General features: G+C 36.7%; 1 pseudogene; it reads left to right on the top strand.

Annotated features, from left to right (window-relative positions):
• LOC119513245 overlaps window positions 1-25,378 on the top strand; it is a 49,555-nt pseudogene that overhangs the window by 5,382 nt on the left and 18,795 nt on the right.

The raw sequence follows: 25,378 nt of genomic DNA, 5'->3' as shown, positions 1-25,378 counted from the left end.
GAAAGGAGGAAAGATAAAGACTGGGACTGTGTAACTCAGTGAAATCTAGAGTGTTCAACAATTGTGATAAAATGTACAAATATGTTCTTTGATAGGGAGAACAAGTGAATGTCAACCTTGCAAGATGTTAAAAATGAGGAGTTATTGGGGGAGGGATGCAATCAACATAAACTGGAGACTGTAAGTAACAGAATCATTGTATTATGCTCCCTTTAAAGTAACAAAGGCAATATACCAAGGTAAATGCAGATAAGAGGGGGGGATAGGGGATGGGTGTGAGACATTTGATATTGGTGGTGTTGTCTGACTCTTTATTCTACTTTGATTTAAGGTTATCTTTCCTTTTGCTGCTTCCTAGCTGTCATTTTTTCTTTCTCTTTCTTTTTTCTTTTTCTGTTGCCTCTCTACCTCCTTTAACTCTCCCTCCTGCCTTGTGGAAGAAATGTAGATGCTCTTATATAGATAGTGGTGAGAGTGGTGAACACATAAATATGGGACTATACAGGGAACCATCAATTGTTTACTTAGGTTGGAATGTATGGCAAGTGAACAAAACCACCTTAAGAAAAAAAAAAAAATGGGTTGATGGTGAAACCTTGAGGGCAATATACTGAGTGAAATAAGCCAGACACATTAAGGACAAATATTTCAGTTTCTCACTGATAGGAACTAATTATAATCTGTAAACCCATACACATGAAATATAAGGTACCAAGATATAGAACAAGGCTAAAAATGGGGAGCAGTTGCTTAGTATGAGCAGAATGTTCAACTAGGTTGAACTTAAATGTTTGGAAATGAACAGAGGAGTCAGTAGCAAGATGTGAGAATAACTAACAGTGTTGAAAGGTGTGTGAAAGTGGTGGAAAGGGTAAGCTCAGAGTCATGTATGTCACCAGAAGGAAAGTTCGAGGTCAAAAGACAAGAATATATAAAATTGAATCCTGTCGTGGGCAATGTCTGTGATTAACTGTATAAATATCTCTTTCAGCAGAATGTATGACACTATAACTAGAAGTTAATAATAGAGAGGCATATAGGGAAAAAATATATACCTATTGCAAACTATATACTACAGTTAGTCATATTTCGACATTCATTCATAAACAGTAACAAATGTAGTATACCAATACTATGAGTCAACAATGGAGGGGACTTGTTTAGGGATATGGGAGGATTCGAGTTTCCTTTTCTTTCTTTCTTTTTTTTTTTTTTCTTCTTTCACTCTATTTCTTGTCTGGAGTAATGAAAAGGTTCTAAAAATTGAACAAAATTAAGTGTGGTGATGGATGCACAGCTATATGAGGGTACCGGGGGCAACTGATTGTCCACTTTGGGTGTTTGTCCTCTCTTAGCTTCTCTAGAGCAAGAGTCTGCTTTCAACTGCCATCTTCAAACTGTCTCTCATCTACAGCTACTCTCTCAGCTTCTGTGCATTCTTTAAAGTGCCTCTCTTGGCTGTAGCAAGCTTGCTCCTTCTGTCTGAGCTTATATAGTGCTCCAGTAATTTAATTCAGACCCACCCTGAATTAAATGTCTTGTCCACAGTTGATTGAATCACATCTCCATGGAAACACCCAAAGGATTCCAAAATCTAATCAATGCTAATATGTCTGCCCACACAAGATTGCATCAAAGATAATGGTATTTAGGGGGACATAATACATAGAACTGGCACACCTGTGAAGGTACTAATGAAGACGAACTTACTTTTAAAGAGGGGGAGATAATCCATTTGATAAGTAAGGACACTGGAGAAGCTGGCTGGCAGAACGGTGAACTTAATTATAAAAAAGGAGTATTTCCAGACAATTTTGCTGTTAAGATAAATGAACAGGTTAAGAACTTTCCAAAACCAAAGAAACCACAACCTCCTGCTAAGGGCCCAGCTCCAAAACCTGAACTGTTAGCTGCAGAGAAGAATTTTCCTATAAATCCTTAAGAAAATGATGAAAAAATAAATCCAAGGAGAGAACCCTTCTAAACCAGCTCCTCCACAATCCCAACCAAGAAGCCTACTCTACCCACCAAAGTCAATAATCTATTGAGATCTCCTGGAACCAAGTACCCAAAGTGACCTGAAAAACCTGTTCTTCCACCACCTCCTATAGTCAAGATTAATGGGGAAGTTTCTATCACTTAATCAAAATTTGAGACAGAGCCAGTGTGGGAAACTGAGTCTTCCATGTTGCCTGAGGCATATCTAGGGTGGTGGCTTAGAACGCTAAGCCACAGGCCTGCATGGAACGCCATGCGGGCCCACCCTGTAAAGATATGTGTCTTGTGACTATGACAACAACGTTTACTATTGTCCTAAACCTAGAGTGTTCCTTCTGATATGCAACAGGATGTAAACATAGGTATCTGGTGGGCTCTCCCGAGCCTGAGGATATTTAGCATATACTCCCTGATCTTCTGAAATAAATAACTGGAGCAAAGGTGCATTATTGTCCACTTAGCACGAGATGCAATGGGCCCCCTGCTCCCTTAATTCTTAACTTTGTGTCTGTGTCTCATTCCTGCACCGCCCTGTCAGCAACAAGCCAGTATCAAAACAAAAGCTAGATTTTGAACAGTTACCACTTAGACCAAAATCAGTAGAGCTAGATTCCTTTGCAGTAAGGAAATCTAAAGAAATAGATCTTGTAAATTTTAATGATATAGCCTCCTCAGAATACTTACTACATCTCACTGCAAATATACTGAATATGCCTGAAAGAAGGTTGCCTGGTCACTTCGATTGTGGACATTCTCCAACTCAAAGCCCAGAAAATACTTGAAATTAACAAAAGAAGAAGATAGTGCCAAGTTTAAAGCCATCTGTGCCAGTTTGAATGTATTATGTCCCTCCAAACACCATTATCTTTGATGTAATCTTGTGTAGGCAGACCTATCAGTGTTAATTAGATAGTAATTCTTTGAGTGTTTCCATGGAGATGTGCCCCACCCAACTGTGGGTGATGACTCTGATTGGATAATTTCCATTCAGGGTGGGTCTAAATTAAATCACTGGAGCCATGTAAATGAGCAGACAAAGAGAAGAAACTCAGTGCAGCTGTGAGTGACATTTGAAGAGGAGCTACAGCCAAGAGGGACACTTTGAAGAAAGCACAGGAGCTGCAGATGAGAGACAGTTTGAAGATGGCCATTGGAAGCAGACTCTTGCTCCAGAGAAGCTAAGAGAGGACAAATACTCAAAATGCAACTAAGAGTGACATTTTTGAAGAACTGCAGCCTAGAGAGGAACATCCTGGGAGAAAGCCATTTTGAAACCAGAACTTTGGAGCAGACGCCAGCCACGTGCCTCCCAGCTAACAGAGGTTTTCCGGACACCACTGGCCATCCTCCAGTGAAGGTACCCAATTGCTGATGTGTTACCTTGGACACTTTATGGCCTTAAGACTGTAACTGTGTAACCAAATAAACCCCCTTTTATAAAAGCCAATCCATCTCTGGTGTTTTGCATTCCAGCAGCGTTAGCAACTAGAACACCATCTATATTTAAGAAGGATACATGCTACTCTTCAAAGCCATCTGTGTACCTTTCAACACCTTCCAGTGCTTCTTCTAAACCAAATATGGCTGTTTTCCTAACTGCATTAGAAATCAAGGCTAAAGTAGAAAGAGATGATGAAGAAAACATCCCCTGTATGAACTTAAAGCACAGATAATTGAACTGCTGTGCATTGTAGAAGCATTGAAAAAGGATCATGGGAAAGAAATGGAAAAACTATGAAAAGATTTTGAAGAGGAGAAGGCAATGAGAAGTAAGCTAGAGGTGGAAATAGAGAAGCTAAAAAAAAGCAGTTCTGTCTTCTTGAGGTGGCATGGGCCCAGTGTTGTTAGAGTTCCAGGGATCCAAAAACAACAGTATGAACTAAAACTGACTTTTTACTTATAAATAACAACTGCTGGTGTTGTGATAAAGAAAACTAAGTATAAAAATTTTAATATCTGTAGAAAAATAGGATGAAGGTGAATTTAAATAAATAAATAAATAAATATAGTTTTGCCAATGTGAAAAAAAAAGAGACCTTATTTGTTATTGTGATGGAATAGCAAACTTCGGTTTGTTTTTGTTGTTGTTGTTTGTTTGTTTGTTTGTTTGAAAATACTACTGAATCTATATAAAAAGAAAAGAAACTTCAAAAAAATTCCCAACAAAGAAAAGTCCAGGACTGGATGGTTTCACTGCAGAATTCTACCAAACATTTAAAGAAGATTTAACACTAATTCTTCTAAACTCTACCAAAAAATAGAACAGTAATGAGTACTTCTTAAATCATTCTGTGATGCCAGATTTACCTTACTACCAAAGCCAGATAAAGACAACACAGGAAAATAAAATTACTGTGATGGCTAATTTCATGTAATAACTTGACTATCTTATGGTATCAAGTCATTTGGTCAAGCAAACACTGGCCTGATTGTTACTGTGAGGATATTTTCATGGAATTAAATTAGTCAGTTGATTGCATCTTTGACTGATTATATCTATAATCAAGATTGTCTTCAGCAATGAAAGAACTCTCATCCAGTCAGTTGAAGATCCTACAGGGAGCAGTGATGATTTCAGCAGCCAGAAGGGACAATGTTCATCTTTACTTAAACCAGCCAGCTTCTCTTGGGGAATTCATAAAAACTTTCTCAGGTTCTCTGCTTACAAACAAAAACTCTAAGGCCTACTTCGCAAGTACAATATTCACTGTGGTTTAAAACTTCAACTTCTGAGTGAGACCAAGGGAAGAGATGTTTATTTGGTACAGGATCTATATTTTCTGCAGCACACTAAATAATTTATCTTGTGTGGTCAGATTATTCAAACACCATAATTACATGGAACTTTGAATAGAAAGTGAGATCTAGTAGGTTTGTACAGATCAGTGTGAAATTCTGATACATCCCAAAGTAATTTGGGCAGAGAATGAGGATATATTTGCTTGCAGGGCCCCCTTGTGGGAACTGGGAAAGAGTGTGGAAGTTTTGGACTTCCCCACCTAGGTTGTTACTGGTGTCCTCACAAGCATTGAGGACTGACAGTTTTGTAGGATGAGCCCTCAATCTTGGGGCTTGCCCTTGTGAAGCTTGTTGCTGTAAAGATAATGCTGATCCTCCTTATAATTGTGCCTAGGAGTCTCCCCCGGAGAATTCTTTGTTGCTCAGATGTGGCCCTCTCTATCTCTAAGCTCATGTGTCAGGTGAACTCACTGCCCTCCCCCCGCTAGCTGGGACATGACTTCCAAGGGTATAAATCTCCCTGGCGATGTGGTGCATGACTCCCAGAAATTAGCCTGGACCCAGCATCGTGGGATTGAGAAAATCTTCTTGACCAAAAGGGGGAAGTGAAATGAAACAAAATAAATTTCAGTGGCTGTGAGATTTCAAATGGAGTCGAGAGGTCACTCTGGAGGGCATTCTTATGTGTTGCATAGATATCCCTTTTTAGTTTTTAGTGTATTGGAATAGCTAGAAGGAAATACCTGACACCAACAAACTGCAGTCCAGTAGCCTTGATTCTTGAAGACAGCTGCATAACCATGTAGCTTACATGGTGTGACTGTGTGATTGTGAAAACCCTGCGGCTCACACTACCTTTATCCAGTGTATGGACAGATGAGTAGAAAAATGTGGACAAAAAGTAAATGAAAAATAGGGTGGGATAGGGTGATAGAATGTTTTGGGTGTTCTTTTTTACTTTTATATTTATTTATTTATTTGTTTGTTTGTTTATTTATTTATTTATTTATTTATTTATTTAGGAAAGTGTTCAAAAGTTGATTCTGGTGATGAATGCACAACTATATGATGGTACTATGAATAGTTGATTGTACATTGTGGATGATTGTAGGGTATGTGAATATATCTCAATAAAACTGTATAAAAAATAAAAAGAAAGAACACCTAAAACATCCCATCCCCCCCAACTCACCCTATTTTTCATTTATTTTTTGTCCACATTTTTCTACTCATCTGTCCATGTATTGGATAAAGGGAGTGAGAGCCATGAGGTTTTCACAATCACACAGTCACATCATGTAAGCTACATAGTTATACAATAGTCTTCAAGAATCAAGCCTACTGGGTTGCAGTTTTACAGTTTCAGGTATTTCCTTCTAGTTATTCCAATACACTAAAAACCGGAAAAGGTTATCTATATTGTGCATAAGAATGCCCTCCAGAGTGACCTCTTGACTCCATTTGAAATCTCACAGCCACTGAGACTTTTTTGTTTCATTTCACCTCCCCCTTTTAATGAAGAAGATTTTCTCAATCCCACACTTCTAGGTTCAGGCGCATTTCTTAGAGTCATGTCCCATGTTCCAGGGAGATTTATACCCCTGGGAGTCAGATCAATGGAGTTTTAACTCAGGTCTATCTCAAAGTGGGTCCAGTGTGACCCTGAACCCATTCTGTAGTTATTTCCCCAGTTCCAGATGCATGATTGGAATAGACATACTCAGCAACTGGCAGAATCCCCTTATTGATTCCGACTTGTAGAGTGAGGGGTATTACTGTAAGAAAGGCCAAGTGGAAGCAAACAGAACTGCCTCTACCTAGCAAAGTAATAAATCAAAAGCAATACAACAGTCTTGGAGGGATTACAGAGATTAGTGCCACTATCAAGGACTGGAAGAATGCAGGGGTGGTGATTCCTACCACATCCCCATTCAACTCTACTTTGTTCTTTTTCAAGATATCTTGGGTATTCAGGGCCCCTTACCCTTCCAAATAAATTTGGTAATTGGCTATTCCATTTATTTGAAGTATGCCACTGGATTTTCATTGGAATTGCATTGAATGTGAAAATCATTTTGGGTAGAAATGAAATCCTAATAATATTTAGTCTTCCAATACATGAGCACAGTCCTCATTGATTTCTTTTAGCAGTGCTTTGTAGTTTTCTGAATACATCCTTTACATCCTTGGTTAAATTTTTCCCTGTATTGGATTCCTTTAGATGCTATTGCAAATGGAATTTTTTTCTTGATTTCCTCTGCAGAGTGCTTGTTGCTAGTGTTTACAAACACTGCTGATTTTTTGTGTTAATCTTGTATACTGCCACTTTGCTGAACTTGTTTATTAGTTCTAGTAGCTTTGCTGTAGATTTCTCAGGACTTTCCAAATATAGGATCATGTTATCTGCAGATAATGAAAGTTTTACTTCTTCCTTTCTGATTTGGATGCTTTTTACTTCTTTTTCTTGCCTAATTGCTCTTGCTAGAACTTATAACACAATGTTGAATAATAATGATGACAGTGGGCATTGTTGTCTCATTTCTACTCTTAGAGGGAAAGCTGTCAGTCTCTCACCATTGAGTCTGATGTTAGCTATGGGTTTTTCATATATGCACTTTATCATGTTGAGGAAATTTCCTTCAATTCCTATCTTTCAAAGTGTTTTATCAAGAAAAGATGCTGGATTTTGTCAAATGCCTTTTCTGTGTTGATCGAGATGATCATGTGGTTGTTACCTTTTGATTTGTTAATGTGGTGTATTATTTTAATTGATCTTCTTGTGTTGAACCACCCTTGCATACCTTGGATAAAAGTCACTTGCATAATTCTTTAAGGTGATTTTGGATTCAATTTGCAAGTATTTTGTTCAGGATTTTTGCATCTATATTAATTAGAGAGATTAGTCTGTAATTTTCTTTTCTTGTAGTATCTTTATCAGGCTTTGGTATTAGGGTGTTGTTGTCTTCATAGAATGAGTGAGATAGTGTTCCATCTTCTTCAATTTTTTTGGAAGAGTTTGAGCAGATTGGTATTAATTCTTCTTGGAATGATTGGTAGATTTCACCTGTGAAGCCATCTGGTCATGGGCTTTTCTTTCTTGGGAGGTTTTTGATGACTGATTCAATCTCTTTACTTATGTTTGGTTTGTTGAGGTCTTCTGTTTCTTCTCAAGTCATTATTGGCTTTTCATGTATTTCAGGAAATTTTCCATTTCATCTACATTGTCTAATTTTTGGCTTATGGTTGTTAATAGTATCCTCTTATGATCTTTTTTATTTCTATGGGGTCAGTAGTAATGACCCCCCTCTCATTTCTGATTTTATTTATTTGTATCTTCTCTCTTTTCTTTATCCTTGTCAGTCTAGCTAAGGGCTTGTCAATTTTGTTGATCTTCTCAAAGAACCAACTTACGGTATTTTTATTCTATTTTTTTTTATCTCAATTTCATTTATTCCTACTCTAATCTTTGTTATTTCTATACATCTGCTTGCTTTGGGATTAGTTTGCTGTTCTTTCTCTAGTTTCTCCAGGTGTTCAGTTAGGTCTTTGATTTTAACTCTTTCTTCTTGATGTAGACATTTAGAGCTATAAATTTCCCTATCAACACTGCATTTGCTGCATCTTGAAGTTTTGTTCTATTGTGTGCTCATTTCATTCATCTTGAGATATTTACTGATTTCTCTTGCAATTTCTTCTTTGACCCACTGATTGTTTAACAGTGTGTTGTTTAACCTCCTTATATTTGTGAATTTTCCAGTTCTCTGTCTTTATTTATTTCAGCTTCATTTCATTATGATCAGAGAATGTGCTTTGTAAAATTTCAACCTTTTTACATTTATTGAGACCTGTTTTGTGACCCAACATGTGGTCTATTGTGGAGAATGATCCATGATCATTTGAGAAGCATGTATATTCTGCTGTTTTGGGCTGCAATGTTCTGTTTATGTCTGTTAGCTCTAGTTCATTTATCATTTTATTCGAGTTCTCTGTTTCTTTATTGATCCTCTTTCTAGATTTTGTTAGCTACTGATGAGAGTGGTGTATTAAAGTCTCCAGCTCCTATTTTAGAGATATCTATTACTCCCTTCAGTTTTGCCAGTGTTATCTCATGTATTTTGGGGCACTCTTGTTAGGTGCATAAATATTTATGATTGTTATTTCTTCTTGGTGGCTTGCCTGTTTTATTACTATATAATAGCCTTCCTTGTCTCTTACAACATTTTTGCATTTAAAGTATATTTTGCCCAATGTTAGTATAGCTGCCCCAGCTCTTTTTTGGTTACTGTTTGTATGGAATATCTTTTACCAGTCTTTCACTTTCAACCTACTTGTATCCTTGGGTCTAAGGTGAATCTCCTATAAACAACATTTAGATGGATCAAATTATTTTATCCATTCTGCAAAACTGTGTCTTTAAAACTGTCTTTAAACCATTAACACTCAATGTTATTACTGTTGAGGAAGTACTTGCTTCAACAACTTTATCCTTTGGCTTTTATATGTCATATCTTGTTTTTGTCTCTCTTTTTACCCATTTAGTTACCCTTACTGATAATCTTCATTTCCACACTCTACTCCAAGTCTCTCCTGTCCTTTCCTTTCAAGACTCTCTTTAGTATTTCTTTTTAGGAAGATCTCTTGTTAACAAACTCTCTCAACTTCTGTTTATCTTTAATATTTTAAAAGTCTGTTCCTTAAATTTACATACAGCTAGTGATATGACAAGAAATTTCCTTAAATGTCAGGAGTGAACAAAATAAAAAACACATGCTACTTTTCATAGTCTTTGCAGATTAGCTCTGTGTTGGCTGGTGTATTTCTTCAGAATTTAGCCTGCCTAACAATGACTCTGAAGAACAGCCAGAGGTGAAATCATAAGGTCCTCTCCAGTATTTTCTGAGCATGCATCTTCTTCCTGGGCATACTAGGAATTCCCCTATTTACATTGATCTGAATGCTTCTTTTCTGCTTAGGAAATATTCTTCCCTCCTCTGGTTGCTCTATCATATGTCTTAAAGCCAGTAATCATTTCCCCAGGCTTCTGCATTTTGAGTGTTTCTTACACCAATTTAGCTGCCCACAAGCAGCTTGTATATGCAGGGCAAGTCTGGAACAGCAATTCAGAGATGAGTGTCTTAGTTTAGTCCTTCAGGTTGCCACCAGACAGATTGATACAGGCATACATTATCCCAAGTAGGTGCCTAGGGATTATTCTGCTCACTCTGGAGCTAGGACAGGACCTACACTCAGAGCACAGACTGGCTTTTGCAGTGAGCTGCGAGAGGGTGGGGAAAGGGCCAACAATGAGATTTTTCTACTGTTTTTAAGTTGCCTTATTGTTGATTCAGTACTTTCCCAGTTACTGCAATCCTTTAACTGCTTTTTTGAGCTCCAAGAAAGATGGCTGTGCTAGTTTTTGCTAGTTGTTTAAAGATTCTGTGGGGAGACAGAACCCTGGGACATCTCACTCTGTTATCTTAGTGGCATCACTTATTCTGTGCACAGGTATGTGCATGCACATCAGTTTTCAACTCATTTGGGTAAATATCTATGAGCACAATTGTTGTATCATATGGTAAGTCTATGTTTAGCTTTGTAAGAAAATGCTAAACTGTCTTCTAAAGTAGCTGTACCATTTTGCATTCCCACCAGCAAGAAGTGAGTTCCTGTTGCTTCACAACCTTTGTTAGCATTTGGTGTTGTCAGTGTTTTGGATTTTAGCCATTCTAATAGGTGTGTAATGATATCTCATTGTTGTTTTGGTTTGCAGATCCTAATGATATATGATATTGAACATCTTTTCATATGTTTTTGCCATCTGTATATCTTCTTGGTGAGATGTCTGTTCAGATCCTTTGCCTATTTTGTAAATGGGTTGTTTGTTTTCATATTGTTGAGTTTTAGAAGTTCTTGTGGATAGAAGTCCTTTATCAGATAAGTGTTTTCAGCAGTCTGTGAATATTTTCTCCAGTCTGTGGCTTCTCTTTCCATTCTCTTAACTGTATCTTTCACAGAGCTGAAGTTTTTAATTATAATGAATTCCAACTTATATTTTTTTCTTTCATGGCTTGTGCTTTTGGTATTGTATCTAAAAGTAATTGCTGAACCCAAGGTTAGCTAGATTTCTCTTTTGTTATCCTCTAGAAGTTTTATAGTCTTGGCATTTTACATTTAGGTCTACAATCTATTTTGATTTTTTTTTGTGAAAAGTCTAAGGTTTGTGTCTAGCAAATCTTTTTACTTGTGGATGTCCAGTGCAAAATGGTTGTTTCAGCACCACTTGTTGAAAAGACTGTCCTTTCTCCACTGAACTGCCTTTGCTCCCTTGACAAAGAGCAGTTGACCACATATGTATGAGTGTACCACTATTTGCCACCTTATAGTTAGTCTTGAAGTTCAGTAGTAGCAGTCCTCAGATTTTGTTCTTCTTCACTATTGTGTTGGCTATTCTGTGTCTATTGCCTTTTTATATAAACTTTAGAATCAATTTGTCAATATCCACAAAATAATTTGCTAGGATTTTGATAGGATTGCATTGAATCTATAAATCAAGATATGAATAATTTACATCTTAATAATATCGAGTCTTCCTGACCATGAACATGGAATATCTCTCCATTTATTTAGCCCTTCTTTGATTTCTTTCATCAGAGTTTTGTAGTTTTCCTCCTATATATCCTGTCCATATTTTGTTAGGTTTATGCCCAAGTATTTAATTTTTGGGTGCTACTGTATGTAGTGTTGTGTTTTACATTTCAAATTGCAATTGTTCCCTGATGGTATATGGGAAAGCAATTGACCAGAAGTGCTTTTGTTGCTTCTTTGGGATTTTCTGTATGGATGATCATAACATGTGTGAACAAAGATGGTTTTATTTCTTCCTTCCTAATCTGGATGACTATTATTCCCTTTTCATGTATGATTGCATTAGTTAGGACTTCCAGTACAATTTTGAATAGAAGTGGTGAGAGGGGACATCTTTGTCTTGTACCTGATCTTAGGAGAAAGCATGTAATTTCTCAACATTAAGTATGTTAGCTGTAGGGTATTTTTGTAGATGTTCTTTATTAAGTTGAGGAAGTTTACCTATATTCCTGGTTTACTGAGAGTTTTTACCATGAATGGGTATTGGAGTTTTTTAAATGCTTTTTCTGCATCTATTGATATGATCCTATGGTTTTTCTTCTTTAGCCTATTGATGTGATGGATTACATTAACTGATTTTCAAATGTTGAAATTAGCCTTGCATTCCTGGAATAAATCCCATTTGGTTGCTGCATAAAATTCTTGTCATACATTGTTGGATTCCATTTACTCATACTTTTGTTCAGGATTTTCACATTTATGTTCATGAGATATATTGATTGGTAATTTTCCTTTATTGTAATGTCTTTGTCAGGTTTTGGTATTAGGGTAATATTAGCCTCATAAAATGAATTAGGAAGTGTTCCTTCTGCTTCTATTTTCTGGAAGAGATTAAAGAGAATTGGTATCATTTCTTCTTTAAATGTTGAGTAGAATTCAGCAGTGAAACCATTTGGGCTTGATGCTTTCTGCTTTGAAAGGTTATTGTTCATTAAATTTCTTTGATAGAGGCCTATTGAGATTATCTATTTTTCCTTTGTGAGTTTCAGTAGATTTATCTTTCAAGGAATTGGTAAATTTCATCCTAGTTATCAAATTTGTGGGCATAGAGTTGTCCATAATATTCCTTTATTATACTTTTAATGTTCATGGGATCAATAGGGATAACCAGTATTCATTTCTAATATTAGTAATTTGTGCCTTCTTTCTCTTTTTCTTGATTACCTTGACTAGAAGTTTATGAATTTTATTGATATTTTCATAGAACCAGATTTAATTTCATTGATATTATCTATTGTTTTCCTTTTTTCAATTTCATTCACTTCTGTTCTGATTTTTATTCCTTTTCTTCTTACTTTGGGTTTAATTTTCCTCTTCTTTTTCGTTTCCTTAGGGTGAAAGTTTAGATTATTGGTTTTAGATCTTTCATTTTTCCTAATAGATGCAAGCAATGCTATAAATTTTCTCTATGCACTGCTTTGGCTGTACCCTACAAATTTTGATAAGCTGCATTTTCACTTTCATTCCTTAAATATTTTTCAATTTTTCTTGAGACTTCTTCTTTGATCCAAGTGTTATTTAGAAGTATGTTGTTAACCTCCAGATATTTGCTTTCTGTTGTTGATTTCTAATTTAATTACTTAGTGCTCTGAGAGCATACTTTATATGATTTCCATTCTTTTAAATTTGTTTAGGTGTGCTTTATGGCCCAGGTTGTGGTCTATAATGGTGAATGTTCAATGTGAGTTTGAGAAGAAAGTATATTCTGCTGTTGTTGAATGAAGTATTTTTAAAATGTCAATTAATCCAGTTGATTGATGGTGCTGTTCAGTTCAACTATATCTTTATTGATTTTCTGCCTGCTAGAGCTGTCATTTACTGTCAGAGGCATGTTGAAATCAACTATAATAATGGATTTGCCTATTTCTCCTTGCAATTCTATCAGTTTTTGCCTCTCGTATTTTGACACTGCTGTTAGGCACAGACACATTAAAGATTGTTTTGTCTTCTTGGAGAATTGACCCCTTTGTGATTATGTAATGCCCCTCTATCTCTAACAATTTTCATTGCTCAGAATTCTGCTTTGTCTGAAATTAGTATAGCTACTCCATCTTTTTCATTAGTGTTAGCATGGCATATCTTTTTCCATATCTTTATTGTTAATCTATCACTGTCTTCATATTTAAAGAGGGTTTCTTATATCATTGTATCTTGTTTTTTTATCCACCCTGAGAGTCTCTGTCTTTTAATTGGTGTATTTAGACCACTCCCATTTAAAGTGATTATTGATATAGTTGGATTAATAGCTACTATACTCGTAACTGTTTTCTACTTGGTGCCCTTATTCTTTGTTTCTTTTTTGTCTTCTACTGTGCTTACATTTCCCATCTGTTCTTGCGTATTGTCCAGTTTTTCCATTAGAGTCCTTAGAATACTAACCACAGTTATTTTAAATTCTCAGCCTGATAATTCCAAAATCTCTTGCCATAACTGAGTCTGGTTCTAATGCTTGCATGTCTCTTCAGACTGTGCTTTTTTGCCTTCTAGTATGCCTTGCAATTTTTGGTTGAAAGCAGGACATGATGTTTGAGGTAAAAGGAATTTAGGTAAATGGGCCTTTAGTATGAGGTTTTATGTTTATCCCGCTAGGAGTTAGTCTGTGTTTACTATTTGCTATACCTGTAGGTGCCAGAGGCTGATATTTCCTCTGGTGTCCTTTTTGTCTCCCTTGTTGTCTATGGATTTCCTTAGAGACTCCTTTTTAGATAGGGTCTGAGCTTTGCTGTCCTTTCAGCTGTAATCCCGTTATTATACAGGATCCTTATTAATGTAGTGGTGAGGTGTGGGGAGAGGTGAAGGATTCTATAATCCTTTGATTGGGTCTCAGTGTTTTAGTGAACCTGTGCCCTTCACCTGCGACCTTCATAAGGGCTTCTAAGCCTTTTTCCCTCTACCCCTCAAGTGCGACAGAAAGGTTAGAGAGGGGTGGAGTTAGGTATTTCCCTTCCCCCATGTTGGTTAAGCTCCAGTAACATTGTTTCCCTCGAAGGCAAGCATTTGTTAACGAAAACAGAAAGCTTTGGGTATATTTCAAAGTGGTTTCTTTCTCTTTCCGCTGCTGGAAGCATGAGGGGATTTTTCTCCAGTCTTCACAGTGGGAACCTGGAGGGCTTCCTGGAGGGAAAACTCATGAAGTGTGGGTCTCCCCCACCCCTACCCCCAGGCTAGGTCTCCAGGAGTTTTTAGCTCTCAAACTAATCCATGCTCAGTCTCCAGCAATTAGTCAATTATCCTCTTAAGTATTCCTACCAGACAGTGGCTCCAGTGGTGGTTTCTATTCCTCTTAAGCTGTGATTCTTCATACCTGCCTATCTCTCCAGTTTTTGGAGCAGTGGTTTATCCTGTGGTCTTCATTCTCTGATGAATCAAAGAAGAGTTGTTGATTTTTAGCTTTTCAGCTGTTTTCTTGCAAGGATGAGAGTGAAGACTTTCGATCTCTTCATATATTGGAATGGAACCAGAAGTCTGGTGTATTCATTTTTTGTTGTTGTTTTAATTTGTAATTTTAGCATGTATCTCATGCAAGTTGGGGAGCATCAAACTAAATCTACAGTTTCCAGAAGCATTCTTACAGTTTAATGCACATTAAATAAAATGTGTACATTTTTAGTGATCATGGTAAATGCAGTTATAAACTTGTTACACTTTGGCATTCTTTAAGAAAACAGTTAAGCTTTAATATAGAAATATTTAAGTTACACTTAACTTGTACTCAAGTAATTATAAAACACTTGCTCTTTTTTGATCTCATACGTTCTCTCCTCAGGTATGGCCCATCTCCTATATGCTTGGAGCAACCTTTGGCTATGTGGCTGGCCTTGTTATTTCACACTCTGGATATACTGGAATAGATAGTGACTTACACACAAGTACAATTAGTTAGGGCAAAGGGAGAAGATACTTCTTTGTGCAGGTTCCATAAAGACTGTGCAGAAATGTGTATGGTCAAAGCCAAGCAGTTCCATTTACAGCACTTTTTTTAATGTAATTACATGATGTGATTGTAGCTTTTTAAACTATGAAGCCCCTGAGAGATTATACTTTCTAGTTGAAATGAAGTATATATAATAAATTGTGATTTCATATGCTGTTTACTGCTTCTTGGACATATAAGAAACATTCTTAACAATATAGAATTCTGAGGGCAGTTTTTTTGTGGGGTTTTTCCCCCCAAATTTTAAACTGTTTCATTATCTAGAAGAGGTCTGAGAATAGCTGTAGTATTCATACACTTTCTGAGAGAAACAGAGTTTCCTTGGCCACTGAAAACGTTTCTCATGTAATCAAACAACAATTTATACATCTTGATCCTATTCTTTTTTTTACTTTGTGTTTCTTTGGAGTTACAATGGCTATGATAGCCTCATCAAAAACAGTCTTCAATCCCTTCTGGGTTGAATCTGAACATTACACATATCTCTTTTGCTAGTTTTTGTCCTTGTTCCACACATATAGACTTTTCTTTCATGTCATTCAGTCTTGCTAAAGTTTTGGGGTCATCTTGGAGAGCAATCTGAGTTCCTATTAATAAAAAGGGTACATTTGGTGTGTATTCCTTAAGTTCTGGTACCCACTCCTCTTTCACATTTTGAAATGAGGCTGTATTTACCACAGAGAAGCATATAAGGAAAACACTAGTCATGGGAGAAGATAAAGGCTTCAGACAGTCATAGTCTTCCTGTCCGGCCCTGTCAGAGTCCCAGGAGATATTGCTTGCCCCCCACAGTGACCTAGCCCAACTACTCTAGAGAAATCAGGCAAGATTTAGAGGAGACAACATAGTAAGCTGTCGTAGTTTGCTAATGCTGCCTTTGCACAAAACACAAGAAATGGATCAGCTTTTATAAAGGGGGTTTATTTGGCTACACAGTTACAGTCTTAAAGCCATAAAGTGTCCAAGGTAAGTCATCAACAATTGGGTACCTTCAGTGGAGGATGGCCAATGGTGTCTGGAAAACCTCTGTTAACTGGGAAGGCATGTGGCTGGCATCTGCTCCAGAGTTCTGGTTTCTAAATGGCTTTCTCCCAGGATGTTCCTCTCTATGCTGCAGTTCCTCAAAAATGTCACTTTTAGGTGCTCTTGGAGTGTTTGTCCTCTCTTAAAAGGAATATCTATATAATGATTCAGTAATTATAATCAGCCCTTAAATCCTAACTTCTCAGTTACAACTCCCCCCTCTCATTTGATAATTTTCCCTCAATCTTGAGGGATATCCGGGCAATAACTCTACTAACTTCTTTGTGCTGGAAAGGGGCATCAACATTATGGGATAGAGGCATGAAACTGGTTGTTGTTCCTTCTGGAGAGACCAGTACTTCTGGGTTTCAGAGCTTATCTGGCATAGGAACAATCCAGAGGCTTTAAATCTCTGAAAAACAAACTTAGTAATATTTTTATAGAGCCCATGGTGCCCTTGAGGGTTTTCAGGGACAGTGTTGGTTGGGGCTTGCCATATTGTGGAAGTTTGTGATATTTGGCTGAAATTTGCATAAAAGTAACCTCCAGAATGACCTCTCAACTTGATTTGAAATCTCTTAGCCATTAAAACTCTATTTACTTCTTTTCCCCCTTTCGGGCATCCAATTCCATGATGCTAGAGCTAGGCTCATCCCTGGGAGTCATGTCCCACGTTGTCAGGGCCAGGTTTATCCCTGAGAGTCATGTTCCAGTTGCCAGGGAGACTTAGACCCTTGGAAGTCATGTCCCGTAGGCAGGCGGTAGTGAGTTTATTTGCAGAGTTTGGCTTAGAGAGAGAAAGACAGACCACATTTAAGTAACAAAAGAGGTTTTCTGGGGTGACTCTTAGGCATTAATTATAAATAGGCTTAGCTTTGCCATTACAGAAATAAGTTTCACAAGGGCAAGCCTCAAGATTAAGGCCTTGGCCCATCACACTGGGAGCCCCACTGCTTAGGAGAACATCAGGAATTCCCCAGGTGGGAAGTTCAACAGTTCCACTTTTTCTCTAGTCCCTCAAGGGACCTTGCAAATACTTTCTCATTTTTTTGCCCAAATTACTTTTTTTTTTGTTTTATTTATTTATTTATTTTTAATATTCATTATATTGAGATATATTCACATACCACGCAGTCATACAAAACAAATCGTACATTCGATTGTTCACAGTACCATTACATAGTTGTACATTCATCACCTAAACCAATCCCTTAGCTTGTTTACGTAATTAGTTGTTACTATTATATGTGTTTTTCAATTTTTCAATAAATGTTTTCTGAATTTACAGTTTCCCTTAGGGGAGATTACAAGGGCTGAAACTAGTGTGTCATAGCATATGAACCTGTTTAAGTTAAACACTGTACAAATGTATCTCATTAGAAGAAGCTGGAAACTTTGTCTTCATTGGGTAAGGAAGTCAAAGGATTTGGAGTGATCAAGGGAATTTTAATGGCCATAAAATCCATTTCCTTTTTTACTGAAAAATAGCTGAGTCCATTGGTCACACCACCAAATCACACACCGTTGAATCCTCTCCCTGTATGCTCTGACTACCGTTAAAATGAATGAACTATCTGTACATCCGTATAAGAATAATCCTTCATTTGTACATTGGATCCAATCACCTCTCATCTTCTCAAGAACATGGCTCTTATGAGGTGTCCTGTCTCTTCTCTGCATCCTTATTTTTGGTCTTTCTACTGAGTCATTCCATCTTTTTTTTTTTTTTTTATCTTCATTTTATTGAGATATATTCACATACCATGCAGTCATACAAAACAAATTGCACTTTCGATTGTTCACAGTACCATTACATAGTTGTACATTCATCACCTAAATCAATCCCTGACACCTTCATTAGCACACACACAAAAATAACAAGAATAATAATTAGAGTGAAAAAGAGCAATTGTAGTAAAAAAGAACACTGGGTACCTTTGTCTGTCTGTTTCCTTCCCCTATTCTTCTACTCATCCATCCATAAACTAGACAAAGTGGAGTGTGGTCCTTATGGCTTTCCCAATCCCATTGTCACCCCTCATAAGCTACATTTTTATGCAACTGTCTTCGAGATTCATGGGTTCTGGGTTGTAGTTTGATAGTTTCAGGTATCCACCACCAGCTACCCCAATTCTTTAAAACCTAAAAAGGGTTGTCTGAAGTGTGCGTAAGAGTGCCCACCAGAGTGACCTCTCGGCTCCTTTTGGAATCTCTCTGCTACTGAAGCTTATTTCATTTCCTTTCACATCCCCCTTTTGGTCAAGAAGATGTTCTCCGTCCCACGATGTCAGGTCTACATTCCTCCCCGGGAGTCATATTCCACGTTGCCGGGGAGATTCACTCCCCTGGGTGTCTGATCCCACATAGGGGGGAGGGCAGTGATTTCACCTTTCAAGTTGGCTTAGCCAGAGAGAGAGGGCCACATCTGAGCAACAAAGAGGCATTCGGGAGGAGACTCTTAGGCACAACCATAGGGAGGCCTAGCCTCTCCTTTGCAGCAACCGTCTTCCCAAGGGTAAAACTTATGGTAGAGGGCTCAACCCATCAAACCACCAGTCCCCTATGTCTGTGGTCATGTTAGCAACCATGGAGGTGGGGTAGGCGAATACCCCTGCATTCTCCACCAGCTGCTCAAGGGGGCTCTGCATATTTTTTTTCCTTGTTTTTTTTTTTAAACTTTTTTTTTCTAAATCAACTGTATGAAAACTAAAAAAATTTTTTTAAAAATTAAAAAAAACATACAATAAAAGAACATTTCAAAGAGACCACAACAAGGGAGTAAGAAAAAGACAACTAACCTAAGATAACTACTTTACTTCCAACATGTTCCTACTCTACCCCAAGAAAGTAACCTAATATAGCAACATTTCTGTGAACTTGTTCCTACTATACCCATCAGAAACTAACAGACCATAGTCATTCCTGGGCATTCCCAGAACGTTAAATTTACCCATGACAGCTTATCTGTTCTTCTTGGATTATTGTTCCCCCTTCCTTAATTGCTCTCTATTGCTAGTTCCCCTACATTCTACATTATAAACCATTTGTTTTACATTTATCAAAGTTCACATTAGTGGTAGCATATAATATTTCTCTTTTTGTGCCTGGCTTATTTCACTCAGCATTATGTCTTCAAGGTTCATCCATGTTGTCATATGTTTCACGAGATCGTTCCTTCTTACTGCCGTGTAGTATTCCATCGTGTGTATATACCACATTTTATTTATCCACTCATCTGTTGAAGGACATTTGGGTTGTTTCCATCTCTTGGCAATTGTGAATAATGCTGCTATGAACATTGGCGTGCAGATATCTGTTCGTGTTACTGCTTTCCGATTTTCCGGGTATATACCGAGAAGTGCAATCGTTGGATCGAAGGGTATCTCTATAACTGGTTTTCTAAAGAACTGCCAGACTGACTTCCAGAGTGGCTGAACCATTATACAGTCCCACCAACAATGAATATGAGTTCCAATTTCTCCACATCCCCTCCAGCATTTGTAGTTTCCTGTTTGTTTAATGGCAGCATTCTAACTGGTATGAGATGGTATCTCATTGTGGTCTTAATTTGCATCTCTCTAATAGCTAGTGAAGCTGAACATTTTTTCATGTGTTTCTTGGCCATTTGTATTTCCTCTTCAGAGAACTGTCTTTTCATATCTTTTGCCCATTTTATAATTGGGCTGTCTGTACTATCATCATTGAGTTGTAGGATTTCTTTATATATGCAAGATATCAGTCTTTTGTCAGATACATGGTTTCCAAAAATTTTTTCCCATTGAGTTGGCTGCCTCTTTACCTTTTTGACAAATTCCTTTGAGGTACAGAAACTTCTAAGCTTGAGGAGTTCCCATTTATCTATTTTTTTCTTTTGTTGCTTGTGCTTTGGGTGTAAAGTCTAGGAAGTGGCCACCTAATACAAGGTCTTGAAGATGTTTTCCTACAGTATCTTCTAGGAGTTTTATGGTACTTTCTTTTATATTGAGATCTTTGGTCCATTTTGAGTTAATTTTTGTGTAGGGGGTGAGGTAGGGGTCCTCTTTCATTGTTTTGGATATGGATATCCAACTCTCCCAGCCCCATTTGTTGAAAAGAACATTATGACCCAGTTCAGTAACTTTGGGGGCCTTATCAAAGATCAGTCGGCCATAGATCTGGGGGTCTATCTCTGAATTCTCAATTCGATTCCATTGATCTATATGTCTATCTTTGTGCCAGTACCATGCTGTTTCGACAACTGTGGCTTTATAAGAAGCATCAAAGTCAGGGAGTGTAAGTCCTCCCATTTCGTTTTTCTTTTTTAGAGTGTCTTTAGCAATTCGAGGCATCTTCCCTTTCCAAATAACTTTGATAACTAGCTTTTCCAAGTCTGCAAAGTAGGTTGTTGGAATTTTGATTGGGATTGCATTGAATCTGTAGATGAGTTTGGGTAGAATTGACATCTTAATGACATTTGGCCTTCCTATCCATGAACATCCAAATTACTTTGAAATCCATCAGGGTATAACAGTAACTTGTACCAAATATCAAGATTTTATTCCTTTTTCTAGCTTCCATGTAAAATAAAGCTGAATTAGGTTGTTCAGTTAAACTGACTATATGGGTTAAATTAGATAATGTGCTAGAGGGAATTTAAATTTTGGAAAAAGTAAACATTCCTTCTTTTGGTCTCACATAAAAGTCAGTTTTAAAATACAGACAATATTATCTTTTACCCTGTACTCTGATTTACCTTACTCTTAACCAGATCAGCTTTATTCACACTTCAATCAAAGTCTGATTTCTTTTTCAGCTTTTAACAGTTGTTTTCTGGAGTAATGCTGACTCTCAGAGCTGGAGGCCTCTAATTCTGAGTCTCATGTGTCACATGGATATCTAAAGTGCTAGGGAACTACCAGGTTATACAAAAAGCAAAACACCTCAGAATTTAGAAATAACAGTTAAAGTTTAAGAGTAAATGTGACTGCTGTAAGAGCTTACAATCTAAGCCCTAATTTTCTTACAAGCATTTCTGAATTATGCTATTTTCAGAAATAACATTGACAGTTGTCTTATACTGACAAACCATAGCAGAGGATTTGTCCTGTTCCAACTTTACACATTTACTGGGGTTATGTTAATTAACAGGTAGGACATAATTTATATATTTGTCTTGCTTCTCTTTTAAACTCCCTTTCTGTTGCAAATGAAGTTCTGACTTACATCTGACTACCTATACTTTTAAAGAAATATCAGAGCAAAGCAGTGTAACTGACAAGTAAATTTTGCTGTTTTTATGATCTACAGGCTTTGTCTAAGAATAACTAAAACCATGAATAACAACATCATACCATTGTCTAAAATCATACAAAACACTATCAGGATATAACCTGAATAGTGAGAACATTGCCAAGTTTTAAGGAATTTTATACAATCTCTAAATATATGACTAACATTTCACCCATATAAATTTAGCTAACAAACAGAAGGATTAAAAAATCCATTTTAATTATTTTAATACTTCCCAGTCACCTTATGTAATACTGTTAAACTATTTTAGCAACTCACTTTTACAAGGTGAAATAAATCTTTTGAAACAGTTTTCCTTTAAAAGTGAGACTTGTCTTCTGAAATAAAGGATGATATGGTCAACATAAACATCAATAGAGATATTATTGTGATATAAAATCTTTGTCTTCTAAACAGAGTACTCAGATGGTTAAGAAAACTTTTTATAACTTTCATTAAGAGCAGACTAACAATCCACATTATTTTAACAGAGCAAAGCAAACTTCAGTTTTGTACGAATACAAGATTTGACACAAGAGCTTTTTTTTTTTTTTTTTTTTTTTTCAAAAAACATTATAAACAGGCTTATCAAATTTTTGGCCAGCATTGACTATGACAGACAGAATTTACTTTTGTAAACCTTCTACAACTTTCCCTATCCATTCAGGGCTTGTAGTCACACAAACAAAATTCACTTTCTCAAACCTTCTACAACTTTCCATATTCATTCAGCACTGCTGACTGTAACAGACAAAATTTACTTTAATCAGAAAATATGGTCATCATATTATGGAAAATAGTAAAAATACTATCTGTTCTACCTATAGCTTTTACTTTCCCAGAATGCATATAATCAGAAATAAATTTGATAATAAATTCACAAAGCTCTTTGAAAACATGCATGCTACCTTCCAGTAATGGTATTCATGAAGGGAAGAAGAGACAGAGATACTACAACATAATGGAAGAAGGAAAAATTTATGCTTAGGTTTGGAATACATCCAAGCATTTATATACTTTATACTCACAACACATCAATGATTACCTTACAATATGCCTAAAATTTCTGAGTCCAGTCTAGCACTACCTTCAAAGATCAGAAGAGCCCAGATTTGAAATATAATCAGTTCTTTAATGATTAAGGGATTTATATCCAGAAAAAAACTTTAAAATGTCAACATTATTTCCAGGTTCTAAATAATACCAAGAACATGTTAGTTCACAATATTAAAGTATGGCTTCTAAAAAAACTAGTTTAAAGGTCTATTTATTCAAATGCTACTTTTTAATTTAGAAGTGTTACAAATGTTATCTCTTTTATGAGGTCTTCCTTGGTCATTATTTATCAGCTTTTTAAAATTCTTCCAGCATTTTAATTTCTTTATTTAGATAATCAGCAGTTACTTTAAATACTACTGTTTTATACTGTGCTCTGGTACAAGTATATTTTCACTAGAATATAAACTCTTTGAAGCTAAGAATTATGTCTTTCCTATTCCTGACAGCACTTATTAACCTGATTATGAAATATACTCACAGAGTATACTGCCTGACATTAACAAAGCCACTACAAATTCAAATTCTTCCACATGCTGGGGTAACAAACGACAAAGTAATTAAAAAGCCAGATTATTTGAAAATCAGGTAATCAAGGTTACAAAAATTTCTTTTATATCTCTTACTAAACTTAACTGATTTCTTAAATAGGACATATTTGAAGCATCAGCATATCTTTCTTTTTATTACATTTTCTATAAGTGTCATAATTACCAGATACATTTCTCAGTTTATACAACCTGCCTGGTTAGGCTATTTTTAAGAGGAATTTTGAGAACATACTTATAATATTACCTTATTTTATCAGTAAGCTTGTATAAGTTTAGAGAGAATATACTTATGCAAAATATTCACTTAAGGCGGATGCCGCACTCTGGGTCTGGGTCTTGATTCTGTTTCTAATCTGCTGTGGTTCTCTGGGCTTCAGAGAGGAAGGTGGATCAGATGATGTCTCGGTTACCTGGGAATTCTGAGCAGTCGTGTCTCCAGGTAGCACCTAGCCCCGAATTGTGCTAAGTGCTGTGGCAGGAGGGTGGGGACCACAGGGAGTGGTCACAGTCTTGGTCTACATGCTAATCAAAAAGTCATGAGTGAGGTCACCAGAAATTTAGCATTAAGGGATGATTATGGTTGCTGAATCATTATATAAATATTCCTTTTTGCTTTCTGGTATATTGGAGTAGACAGTAGGAAATACCTGAAATCTTTGAACTGTAATCCAATGGCCTTGATCTTTGATAATGATTATATAGCTTTTATCTTGTGCCTTTGTGATTATAAAAGCCTTGTGACACATTCATCTGTACCCATTTTATCCATTTTTTCCTTTTGTTTTTTCTTTTTCTTTTTTTTTTTTTTGCCTTTGGAATCTTGTGATCACTAAAGACAGCCCCTAATGTTTATTAATGAAGGGCCTTGGATCAGTCCAAAACTAATCCACCCCAATTTCAAAGTTATCTTGATAACCTTAACGGGATCTAACCAAAATGGGCCCGCCTGACATGAGCCGTAGCTTAGACTTTAACCTACAAGTCACCTGTACCTCATTATAATACTAAAAATCATGCCTATCATCATATTAAGTCTGCCATTTACTTAGATTCTGTGACTAAGCATGTAATCAGTCTGCACATGCTCAATAATTAGATCACCTTTAATTACATCATCAAAAGCCATTGTGTTCATTATCCTAAAACCTGCCCATCTTTTGATAATATAAAATTATCAGAGTTTCTGCAGTTTGGGAAGACAGACTTTTAGGCTGCTAGGCCATCTGCTCTCTTGCTTTGCACCTAGCAATAAACTCTCTCTTTGAAGCACAGGTGTCTCAGGAATTGGTCATAAAAGTGCACGGGGCAAAGAATCCACCACCTTTGTCTGGTAACAGTGACACAGATCACAACATAAGGCAGTCTTAACTGGGGATAGGTATTTGAAGTTTAGAGAAGGCAAAAGTGAGTTCACCACCCAGTACAGTTTCACTTCACACCATCACATACATGGTAGACAAACTCTCAGAACTCCAAAGAACAGCTGGGGTGGGGGGACAGGTAAACTTCTGATCAGACTAACAAAAACAAAACAAAAAAAAGGACCGAAAAAAAAAAAAAAAAAAAAAAAAAAAGAATTGACTGGCCAAGAAGCAGCAATTTCCCTCTACCTCATCAGCTGCTTTCAGTTAAAACTTCCTTCTGACTAGTAAGTTCAACCAGAACCTGCCCACTTGCACTTCCTCCTTTGCCCTTCCCACCTCCCAATCTTCTGTCCTAGAAGCTCTGGGGGTTGCTTATGGAGATGATAGGAGTCAGTTTGGTTCCAAACCTCCACTTCTCATTATGTAACCTTGTGCAAGTCATGTAAGCTGACTGTGCCTTAGTGCCCTCTTCTGGCAATAAAGATAATAATAGAACTTAACCTTTTACAGTTGCCATGAGTATTAGATGACTTTATTTATCTAAAGAACTTAGAATAGTGCCTGGCACTCTATAAGTATTGCTATTATTGTTTTATTCTCCCAGACTAGGCATGCAAGCATCCTGCAGTATCTTTTTGAGAGGAAGGGAAGCTCTGTAGTAGACAGAAATGTCATTATGTTAATAATGCCTAATGACTTTCTCTCTCTCCTATTTTCTTTATCCAAAGTCTATGTTTACTCTGGATTGGGTTAGTTTCCTCAAAAAAAAAAAAAAAAAAAAAAAAATCTCTGTGATGGAG

Source organism: Choloepus didactylus, chromosome 2, assembly GCF_015220235.1.
Source record: "Choloepus didactylus isolate mChoDid1 chromosome 2, mChoDid1.pri, whole genome shotgun sequence".
In the NCBI taxonomy this organism is placed as follows: domain Eukaryota; kingdom Metazoa; phylum Chordata; class Mammalia; order Pilosa; family Megalonychidae; genus Choloepus; species Choloepus didactylus.
This window is presented reverse-complemented; position numbering and strand designations above follow the sequence as displayed.